Source organism: Nematolebias whitei, chromosome 3 (genome assembly GCF_014905685.2).
Source record: "Nematolebias whitei isolate Nwh7 chromosome 3, NemWhi1, whole genome shotgun sequence".
Taxonomy (NCBI): domain Eukaryota; kingdom Metazoa; phylum Chordata; class Actinopteri; order Cyprinodontiformes; family Rivulidae; genus Nematolebias; species Nematolebias whitei.
In genome coordinates, this window is record NC_056500.1 from 21,676,557 (window position 1) to 21,688,381 (window position 11,825).

Consider the following 11,825-nt stretch of genomic DNA (forward strand, 5'->3'; position numbering starts at 1 on the left):
AAAACTCACGAAATGTCCTAGAATCGACTAGTCGACAAGTTGATTCAACCCCAAATATATACAGGTATAGTGTATTTAGCTCTGACCGTTTTTAATAGATACTTTTAGTTAATATCAGGGACGTGTAAATCTTCAATTCTTTTATTCCTTCTGATTTTTTAATTTGTGCCACTTTTTGCTTTTTAATGATGAAAATGATCATTTTTTTTACAGTTCTGTTTTGCCTCTTTAACTCAATGTGGACACACATTTTTCTGAGGAGTTTTGTTGTAATTGCCCACATTCTTTCTGTATTTGTGCGCTCTCATTCTCTCAGTAATGAAGTGTTTCAGTGCTGCACAGATGGTTTTGTGTTGTTTTTAGTTTTAGGATTAAGGAAACACAAACCTGATTACCAATTATTATAGATGTATTGGGTTTTGTATTTTTACACTGAGTGTTATACATTCTTTAGAGCAAAAATGATTCACATTGTGTGAGAGAAAATCTTGTGTCCTTTTGAAGTGTTCTCTAAAACAAAAGCTAAACTCATTTATGTGTCTGCATTTGTTGCTGGAAACGTCTCTTGGCAGATTCAGAACTGTGTTGAAGAATCCTCTCACAACAATGTTTAAATATTCTTGCAATAATGAGCTTAAAATGTGCGTCATAGATTAAAAGACATTATAATTCATGCATGCTGATGCTAGAAAATTTAATATAAAATATCACTAATGGCTTTTGCTTGTAGTTTATGATTGATCCCCATTTTAATTATTGTTGTGGCACCACAAGATTAAAAGAGAAGCATCACACAAACATACAGCAGATGCTACATGATCATTATTGACACGTTTGTTCTTTAAACATATTCATAATTATGAAACATTAACATTTATTTTGCAAACATTTTGCAAATGTCCTGAACTTTCCAATTCTTGTAAATCTGGTCCTATTTTAGGACAGCTGGCAAAGTTTGACCCCCATTTTTTCCATCCTATTATATGCTAATGTTGACAGGAACATTTAGAAAAATCTTTTTTTTGTTGTTGTTGAGACACCGATTTTTTTATATTTGAGAACAAAATTATATTAGTTTTGCTTTCAGTGTGTCTTCATTAATGTTTATAGACAATGGAACTGCTAGTTTACTTTTTGTTAAACAGGATAAAATATTCAGTTACTTTTGGACGATTTGTTTTTCTCATTTAGTTTGACATGAATTCACATGCAAACTCACAGCTTTACTCCTTCAGCCCCTGGTTAGACAGTGAGTGATTCTAACAACAGGGACCGATGAAGGTTTTTGAAATCAAAATCTAATTCTAAGGACTTTAAAGACAACTACATATTTTTCGTTAGTTCACCAAAGGCGAAGAATAGAATATGTTATTCAAAGGGATAGTGACTGGACAAATAAAACAAGGAGTTTAATAAAATGATTAGGAGCGCAGAGAGTTTGCATCATGTGTTCATTTTAAGGGTATTTAAGTCCATACAGATTTGATGAAGTTGCTCAGATAATATGTTTTGTTATGAATGGTTTCATGATTTTAGTTATGAAAGAAACGACTGATGGTGAAATTGAACAAGGTCATTTGAACACTTGTATCTTTAGCTTCTACGTTCAAGGATTCAAGGATTCAAAGATTCAAGCTTCTTTATTTTTCATACACACCACATGTGGCACATGTGGTGGAATGAAATTGTGTACACAGGGTCCCAGTTACATCCAACAAAAGTTTTAAAATGTAAAGAAAAAAGTTATAAAATCCAAGATATCAACTAAGAAAAATGTTAACTAAAAATACACTAAGCACTAGTAGAATAAAAACAATATGATGAACAGCAGGACGATCATGAGTCTGTGTGAGCAGATGAGTACAAATGAACACAGCAGCATGAAACAGATCAGCAGCAACATGAAACAGATCAGCAGCAGCATGAAACAGATCAGCAGCAACATGATGTGATTTTTCACAGTGATTATTCTGGTTAGATACTCATGAGTCTAACAGCCTCAGGGTAGAAGCTGTTCCTCAGTCTAGTGGTTCTACACGCTCCTTGACCTCCTGCCTGAGGAGAGTGGGCATAGGCGTTGCAACCATTATATGTGAAGGGGACGTGTCCCCCCCCCCCCCCCATTAAAAAAACTTTCATTTGGACCGCCCCACTTTTACTATGAAATATTAGTTCTGTCGGCGCAGTTTCTCTTTCTTTGTGAACAAATCCATTCCACTTGATCAATAGAATACTCAGACCTCTAAAAATTCACTCCAGGTTTTCCTGGTTGCCTCCAACTCTTCAGCTTCCAGCAGCAGCAGTGTTTCTGTACGTCTCCACCTGCCTTGGCAGAGATCACTCACAGGTGGAGGAGATGGAGACACCTCTGTGTTGATCACTCACCAGCTTAGCGAGTTTAGTGTGGGCAGTTGTTGACCGGGGGGTTGATCATAAACATATATTCATGTTAGAAGGATGCTTGAGGGGAGCGCTACGTCTGTAGCATCATAACTTAACAGTAACTGTGATGCTGTAGGTGTAAGAGACATGGTGTGTTCAGGTGAATTAAAGTTGAAATATCTTTAAAACCCCACACCTTATTGTCCTCAAGCTTCGTGAGAAACATCATTTAGATGAGTAGCATTGAACACAAGTAAAAAAGTCCAGTGGTGATGTTATTTCTCCATAAACACAAATAGTGCCGACCTGATGCTGTGCGTTAAAGTGCATTAAAGTTGAAATATCTTTAAAACAGCTGAATTTACACAAACTTAGTGAGAAATATGCTTTAAAAGGAATTAAAATAAGGAAATCTAGATAAAATGTTGCTGTTTCAGTACAATTTTGTGCGTGCACGCAAACTGTAGTGTCCCCCCCCCCCCCCACATTACAGATGCTTCTGATGCCCATGGGAGTGGGGAAAAAGTGTGTGTGATGGGTGAGTGGGGTCCTTCATGATGCAGGTGGCCCTCTTCCTGCATCTAGAGGTGTAAATGTCTGTGATGGTGGGGAGGCTGTTCAAGATGGCTGTGTAGAATCACCAAAAGAAAAGAAAAATAAATGGTATAAATGTTCACTCAACTCTTAAAACCTTAAGATGGCAAAAGGTTCGAAAGACTGATCTCAACCTGAAAAACTGGTGCTTTTAGACCAGAGCTGTGGGACAAGCTTGTTACAAAGTGTCGGATGGTTAAATCTTTTCCAATGGGTCCAGCTGGACTTTGTCTCAAAGAGTGACAAGAGACCTCCCTCCAATGAAACTGTAAGACGCCGAAAGAGATCACTGCTTGGATGGCAGTTTTGGGCAGAGGCCATGGCTTTCTGATCCTTGGTTGCTGAAACTTGTAAAAATTCTTGAGATCTTCACAAAAAACAGCTGATTTCCATCAAATTAGCTGAAAACCCAAAAGAAGAATGATGCATCTCTCAAGTCCTGTGTCAGGTCTTTGCTGTATTACAACAAGATGCTTTTAGAAATCGGTTAGATATTATTCATTTGTCCCATATTATTTTAGGCCATACTAATATTTTGGTCTCTACTTACCCAATGTTTTCATTTGAAGAATAAAACAGAACAGAAAAAGGCTTGCAAGCTGCAGGACTTCAGTATTTGCTCGTTTACTTGCACCAGGAGATATTTTGAGCTCAGCTCTTCATTGGAAAAAGTCATAAAACGCAGCACCATCTTTAGTCATGTGACTTCAGTCATGTGAATAAATTACCTTATAAAAAAATCATAAAACAAACTAGGAACTAAATGCACCAACAAAACTATCCTGCAATATGAGAGGCTTTTTTAAATCCACATGGTGACTGAGCACCTGCCTTCATTTTGTATGTGCATGTGTGTATTTTTTGTTCTAATTGCTATTTTTAGGCACACATTGCACAATATGGTTTTATGATGTGGTACAAGTACTCAACAGAAAATGAGTGGGACAAACAAACAAAAGGTGAAAGTCCAAAGAAAAACTTAAAAAAAAAAAAAAAACAGAAAACCCAGAGAAAGATCATCAGGAGGTCTGGCACCTTGGAAGCAACATATATAAAACATGGATTGTTGTAAAATTATTGCACATGATTGCCTATCCATAGGAATTATTATTTATCAAGATTTTTTATCGGACATTTACCATACTAGTAGTCTTATTGAAAAACTGCCTCAGTTGATGCTACAGCTTAGGCTTAAACAAATTACAAATTAGATCCGAGATTTAAAAGAAATATATTCAAAGAAAGAAAGTGTTTGAAGTTTTTCAGGCAAACATTTCCACAATTGTAGGCTTGTGCATGTCTGTGTGTGCGCCTGCCTGGTGATAAGAGCATGTGGTAGATGTTGTCATTGTTTGTGTGTGAATGTGTATTTGGCGTGCCGGACCGCTGTTGGAAAGCAGAGCGAGAATCCTAGAAGCTGTTGGAAGGAGATGATTGGCTTCAAAACATGGTGGCCCCTTTGTGACAGATGGTTGGGTGCTGGGCATGCAGAGCTGAAATCACCCACTCACACATATGTAGACTCCCACAAGTCTACACACACACGTGCGTGCGCGCACACACGTTTTAAAACATTAACTCACATACTCTAACATGCATTTTTACATGCAAATAAAAATACAAAAAGGGGTCTGCTGTCTTTATCTACATGCTTATCTCCCATAATAACATTAGATAGCTCAAAACGAACATTGGATATTTACAAAAGCTTTCAAATACATAAGCACAGAATAACAAATTTCGAAAAGAGGCAGATAAATAGACACAAAGCTTGACAGAAAGACAGATGCACAGACAAACATTCAGGCAGACGGGTGTGAATTTGGAAAATGGCATGAAAACAGTATGTGTCCTAACCAGTGCCAGTGTTTTGGTTTCACTGGGGGGATTGCAGCCTTGGGTTTAACACAATAAAGCTTTGCTGTGTGTCTCCTTGAACAAACAGGAGGGGATCTGGCGCCTGCTGTTTGTGCTAGCCAACACTGCTCTCACTGTCAGTGCCACTACCATTACAGTCATCAGCACTGCAGCAACAAATAACACCACGCTGCTTGCCATAATGGTGCACACCGTTTGCATGGCCAAAACAGAACATCCAGACAGATCTGGCGAGACTGGAGGCGGAAGACTAACCACAAATAGCTGCAGGTAAATCGGTATAGATAAGCTTTAAAAAAATTTTTTACAGCCCGTCTTTGCAATCACCTGCCAAATATTGAGAGGTTACAGTCTGACACACTTCTGATTAGCAAGAGCATTATCAAAAACTTCTTTGGGATCCACTGGGTTTCTACTGGGACATTCACCCTCATGGGTTGTGGAATTTGGTCTCTTTTGATTGGGCTCAAGTTCCTAAGATCCAATTAAATTGCATTAGATTGTTTTCTGAAGTTTGGATGGCAGGTAAACCCCTCAGACTCTTTTTTTTCCCTTCTTCAAAAAACTGTGGGCTTTAACTGGTTTACAAATGGGTTAAAATGATAGTTCAGATATTTTGATGTGGGTTTCTGTGAAAAGGTTATGGACAATTAATAGCTTACCTGTTTTAAATAGCTTTTTAACCCCATAAAACCCCCCTAAAATGCCTAAAAGACCTCTAAAATGCATACCCAAATTAAATTAGATGCTGGTTTTGAACGCGTTGGAGTAAATGAAAAAGCTCGTCTCTATTTAAATGTTACACTTCCAATTTTTCAACCTTCAGAAGTCAAAATTGTTGTAGCTATATCTGTAACTAGATTGTAACTATTATTGTAACTATATTAATATGCAGTTACCCCTGAGTGGATATTATATCTCTGGAAAGATTACATCCCATAGATTGAGCCAGATGGTCAAATGAAGTGTCAATTTAAAAAAGAGGGCCATTTTGACAAGGTGGTATTTAAATCTAAATTACTGTACTTGCCGCTGTATAAGTCGCATCAGTCCAAATATGTCTAATAAAGCAGAATAAACAGTCACTTCACCATATAAGTCGCAATCATCTATTATGTGTCACCACTGACCACCCAGAAATGTGGGTCGGTGTTGTGTCAAAAAATCAATTGGCTGTCAAATGGTGGCCACGGAAGCGTGGACGGGAGGACTTTAACAAGAATTTAACAAGATTAACACTTAAAAGCAGTTATTTGTTTGCTCGAAATTATAGCAAAGGTGTCGTGGCTGCTGGAGCATGCAGAGGGAGGACTCGCTGTGCATTTTTTCCAAAATTGACCAAGATAACCACCTACAAACAATTAATTGTTTGCTCGACATATAATAAAGTTGTGTCTCAGTTGAGCTTTTACTTAATAAATGCACTTTAATGGTCAAATCAGCTGCATTTAACCTGGGCGGCGCAACGAAATGCAGCTGTTTTGACATTTGCTCCAGGAGTTCCGGAGCGAGACGAAGATGGCTTGGTATGGCAAGCAAAGTCTCTCATTAATAGCCACGTTTACTTATTAATGAGACACTTGGCTTGCCGTATTAGTTGAGCGGCTGAAAATGGTAGTGTTAAATATTTTCCATGTCAGAATGAATAAAATCATCAGATTTCAGCCAAAAATTGGGTTCAAAATATGGGGATAAAAATTAATATTAGTCGTTTTGGAGTATAAGTCGCAGGACTTGCAAATTTATGCAAAAAGGTGCGACTTACATGGCAAAAAAAACTGTACCTAGCTGAATCTGTGAGGCTCTGTATTCAAGTCTATGACAACAGGGGCCCCAGGCGAGCCGCCACCAGTAAGTGAGCTCAGTTTGGAAAAACTGTTTGGTTCTGTCTTACTGACAAGTCAACTGCTAGTGGTGAATTGCTGCCATTTTAAAAACAACTTTAATCTACAAAAAATAAAAATAAAAAAAATAATTGCAGTTAATGCAAAAACACTTTTTTTTAAAATAAACTTTTAGTTTGCTGTCAGTTGTGCATTGTATGGTTATTTACATATATTTTTTAAATGACTGAAAATACAATAACTTTGGGAGGAGGCAGCTGTTGCACCTTGCTTCAGCCAGGGCACTTCCTGCAGGGACGTAATATTTTTGTCAAAATAATCAAGTAATGTGAAACGTACCGCACTGTACAGGCTTACTAAATAGTGCTCACAAGAACTACTAAGGAATGAGATTTTAATTTAATAAATTTGCAGGTGGCTCGTGAGTGTGAATGTAACATTCATGTGAATGCGAGGATGGTTTTTAACAGAACAGTGAGCAATGTTCCTGTCTGTGGTCATTATGATGTGACTGATGGGAGTTTAAACATATACTGACAAGACATTCTGAATAAGCTGTGGCTCATTATACAGGTACAAAAGCTTCTAACAATATTGTAAGTGCTCAGACCCCCAAACAGGCTGGCATTTCCACCATCTTCTCAAGGTTTTTCTAAGATCAAAATTCAGTGAAACGTAAGAGTCCATCTATTGAAACTTTGGTCTGCTGTGAGCTGGTATATAGTTACTGCGTATAAATAGAGAAAAACACGTCAAGGATCTCATTACTGCTTCCACTATCTGTTCTGGCAGTTTGCTTTATTGGGAAACCACACTGTGACTGGAGAATGTCCTCATGATGATACCCAGATGAAGTGCCCTTGAGAAAGAGATTGAATCTTTGCCAGCTTTAGGCAGCAGGAGTGCTGTTCTGAGCTGTGAATCTGTTCCTTGATTTCCCTTTAGAGCAGAGCAAGCTGAAAAGAAAAGTCTTCCAGGGGTTTTCATGCAGAAAAACAACAAAAACTATAAATAGCACAAGTGTAATAAAGAATGATATAGTAAAGCCTAAAACACATACACAATAAATAACTATGCTCAACGTCTTCTCTTTGTGCTTGCGTGTGTGCAGGGTGAAAATGTATCTGTGAAGACAAATATTCGTGTTTTATTGCTTTTAAATGTTTCTGCTTTTACAGTACAAGTCTCCAGTTCATCAGTTTGCCTTGTCTTCCTACAACTTTGCATCAAAACAGCACTTTGGTTAAGTTTTCAGCTCAGCTAGGGTCACTTTGTGTAAGGGAGAGGGGTTGATGCATCAAACCAAATAGAGACAGACTCAGATGTTCCCACGAGACCACAGACATTATTTACACACCATCTGTTGGTCCAGTCAACAGTGGATGAAGACCTGTCCTGTTTGCCTCCAATGCATGATGCACGAAACAGCTTAGATAATTTGACGTTGATGATTCACACATGCTAACGAGCTGAGTATGTAAGGAGGTCCAAAATGTTGGAATAGCTGCTACAATTTTAAAAGTTAATTGGTTACTTTTAATGTTTTTTAATAGGATGGAAAATATTTATACTCAGTTATATGATTTAAATTGTGTTTATTATTACCTATTGTGGGTCATGAATGTGCATAAGAGTTTATTTCTATGTATTAGGTCTTTATAGGAACGGTCTTGGCTACTTGCTGCCTTTTGTGCTTTTTGTATACTGCTTTAACAAAAGCATTTATGACTATGAAAATGACTATTGATTTTTAATGTACTTTTATTTATTTTTTTAATGTTAAAGTCAACCTTATATACAGTATCATGCACCAGTGGGATAGTTCAAGCGCAAACTTCTATTGGATTATTACTTTTGCATGCAAATGAAATATAATTATGAACTTATGAATGACAATCTTTTATTTTGTACCAGGTAGATTTATATGCATAAGCTCTAAACTTTATGTCCTACTTCTAATTTAAAGTGCATTTGGTATTCTTGATCTTATTTGTAACAACAAACTTAAAAATAGTTAAACATAAAAACTTTATATGCCAACGACAAATGCAGAGATCCACAAGTTTGAAATACTTAAGTGGTTTTATTTAGTTTCTTAGAAAAGAATGAGAGCTGATTTAAACAATGTATGGCTTTTGACTGGAAAAAAAAGTCAATCCATGTGGAATGTTAAACCTTCTGATCAGTAAGGGGCACTACTGAGCATCAGAACCTTTGAACTCCTTTTAAACAAACTTAGCAGGGAAGTTTCAGCTTCATCTGGCTGTCACCACATCTTTAAGCAGTCCAACAAATGTAAAAAAGCTAATTCAAAACAAAGTGACAGCAAAATGTTCCTCTGAGTGTCAGGACATCAGGGCATGATGACTAATAATGATACGATCACCTCCATGTTTCATAAAGGGGCTTAATGTTAAACGTTAGAAATGACTTTTTTTCCTTTGTTCAAACTTTAATAAATCTTTGCTTTAATCAGTTCATTAACATACTCATAACGGCCTTTTGGTTTGTCAGAATCGTCAAGGAAACTTCAGAGGAAGAGCAATAGGATTCAGGGAGTTTTGACGGTTCTTGTATTTCACTGTGGCTCAAGCATTTTGCAAAATGATGGTTAATGATAAAGAACAATCACTTTAGGCAAAACAGCAAAGATTTTACTCACATGGAAGTTATCTTGGTTGCTTTTTGGGATGATTTAATGAAATACCTCAAGATTATCAATATATTTTGTGCCAGCAGCCAAACCAAAAACTTAAAATTATGTACTTGTACATGGACACAAATCAGGAGATTATAAGTCACTATTCTCAAGACAGCCACAAGACTTTTGTTTTTCAACGTCTTATGATCCACATTTAAGTCTGTGTAAAAATCTGATATTTTGGGTCACATTTAAACATAAATGTATACATTTGCACATTTAAGGGTACTTATAGGGATACCACCAAAAAGGGGCAAGGACAGGCAATGGCCACCCTTATAAATTTTCTGACCCCACTACTGGCCCCACTTGGACAAAGTCTTAAAGGGGTTTTCACACCTGATAGTCCGGTAGACTCGGTTTGATTTGGGATGAAAATTCAGAACATTTGTTTACATTTTCATCCAGCTGGTGCCGTTTGCATTCACACTGCACTGAATCAGTTGAGCCAACCTGTTCCCTCCCCTCGCCTGTGGTGGTGCTGCACCAAGAACTACTGAAGGAAATGACACAAAAACCTCAGAAGAATACACTTCTTCTTCTTCTGGAAATAAAAACAAAAACGGAGTGGCATCAAATTTGAGTGGTTTTAGGATTTCTGTTTTGTCATTTTTCAACAATGGACTCAGCATGAGCAGAAGATGAGGCAGAAGACCATGGACAATGTTATTTTTCACAAGGTGGGTGACAGCTCCGTATGAGGTTTGAGAAATGCACGCTTGTTTGCCCTGTGCTGTAGTCCACTTCCTGCTTTTGGAGCGGCCTCCGGTCTACTTGCATTCACACTGCATTCGAACCGTGCTAGAGTTCACGTCAACTGAACCGAGACCTAGGTTTTTAGGCGGACCAGAGTTCGCTTTTTTGGTCCGCATCAGAGTTCGATTGCACATTCACACCTCCCAAAACGAACTGGACTTTCTAGGCAAACGGACTAGAGTTCAATTAAAGTGGACTAAACAAGCTAGTGTGAATGCACCCTTATCGTCTCATTCCATCGCTTGTTAACATAAATGGCTAATTAACAAATCACATAAGCAACTTCATGCCTTTAGGCATATGGAAGAAGATTTGCTAAAGTTCAAACCAGGCATCAGAATGGCGATTTTAGTGATTTTAAATGTAGTATGGTTGTTCATGCCAGACGGGTTGGTCTAAGTGCTTCAGAAACTGCCTATCAACTGAGATTTGACACGCATCTATATCTAGGGTTTAAAGAGATGGTAAAAAAATGTAAAAGAGAAAATATCCAGTGAGTAGCTTTTGTGTGGACAAAAAGTCTTGTTAAGGTCAGAAGTCAGAACAGGCTGACTGGTTCGAGATGATAGAAATGCTATGGAAACTCCAAAAATCAAGCCTGCAGAATACCATCTCTGAACACATAACACATCCAACGTTGAAGCAGACGGTCTATAGTAGCAGAGACCACACTGAAAGCCACTCCTGTCGGTTAGGAACAAGAATCAGAAGCTATATTACATACAGGCTCACTAACATTGAACAATAAGAGGTTGGAAAAATATTGCCTGGAATGATGGGTCTGGACTTCACTAGACTCCAGATGTTTCCACAGCCACCAGATCTCAATCCCGTCAAGCACATTTAGGATGTGGTGGAACAGGAAAGCCACAACATGACCATGCAGCTGACAAATCTGCAGCAACTGTGTGACGCTAACATGTCAATAGGACCAGAACCTCTGAGGAACGTTTCCAAAAACTTTTTGAATACAAGTCCCTTGTTACTTCATGGTTCGACTTTTGCAGACTCGCGCTTTTGTGGTTTTTCAAAGAAAGATTGTACATGAGAAAAAAGAAAAAATAATAAATCAAAGAGATTTTACATGACACCGGTTTGTCAACTTTAATATTAGTAGTGAATGGGACAGTACGAGATACAGTAAAAAGTTAATGAAAAAACTTTGGACAGACACAGCCATTTTGTAGTTTTGTCTCAATAAGTCTACACTATATCACCATTCAAAAGGACCACATTTCCCAGAAGCCAACAGTGCACTACCCTTAAATCCCAACAAAGCCGTTATTTTCTGCTGAAATGGAGGGAAAGTTTTGATCCGATCCAAAAAAATTTGGTCCTTATTCATAGTGACTTCAGCGCTCAGTGGATGCAGAGAGCCATAAGGAACTGACTGGGAATTGAACCAGAACTGGACTTCCAGCATCATCAGTCAGTCTGAGTACTGCTTGTCGGCCCATGAAGCCTCTCAAGCACCGAATGTGGAGGCGTTGTTTGGAGGTCCGGTGTTTTCTCCTGTGCTCACTGGGACTTTTTTCATCTGGATTTGGACTCAATCGGGACCATTGTGTGGTTTGTTTGCAGTACAAGTACGTATGTTGTTAAAATTACGTGTTTAAGGGGCCATTGCAAGAGTGGGGGAAGGGTTTATAAAGCCTTAATATATATATATA